This window comes from Eimeria mitis, genomic scaffold (assembly GCF_000499745.2).
Source record: "Eimeria mitis Houghton genomic scaffold, Emh_scaff4012, whole genome shotgun sequence".
NCBI classification, from domain to species: domain Eukaryota; phylum Apicomplexa; class Conoidasida; order Eucoccidiorida; family Eimeriidae; genus Eimeria; species Eimeria mitis.
Genome location: NW_013572348.1, coordinates 2,660 through 2,899, shown reverse-complemented (window position 1 = coordinate 2,899; position 240 = coordinate 2,660). Strand labels below are relative to the sequence as shown.

The 240-nt window shown below is 42.9% G+C and overlaps 1 protein-coding gene across 1 annotated transcript in view; it reads right to left on the bottom strand.

The window, feature by feature from the left end:
• EMH_0071560 (thrombospondin type 1 domain-containing protein, putative) overlaps positions 1-240 on the bottom strand; it is a gene marked incomplete at both ends in the record, with an annotated part of 5,436 nt that overhangs the window by 2,656 nt on the left and 2,540 nt on the right. The gene's annotated exons all lie outside the window — the stretch shown is intronic.

The window sequence follows — 240 nt, the reverse complement described above, 5'->3', positions numbered from 1 at the left end:
CTCATAGCGCAGAATCTGCCTGATTTTCTCTGCACTCTACGAGCACTGCACTGCCACGTTCCTGTAGTTTTCTCATACATATGATAACGAGATATTTCGGCATGCGCTCATTCTACTGTATCCATCCATGTCTCTATTGACTGCACCTCCGTTTTGCTCTGTACTGCAAACGGAGGTGCAGCCAATAGAGCTATGTAAAAAATACAGTAGAATGAACTCATTGTGCAACTAATAGATGTA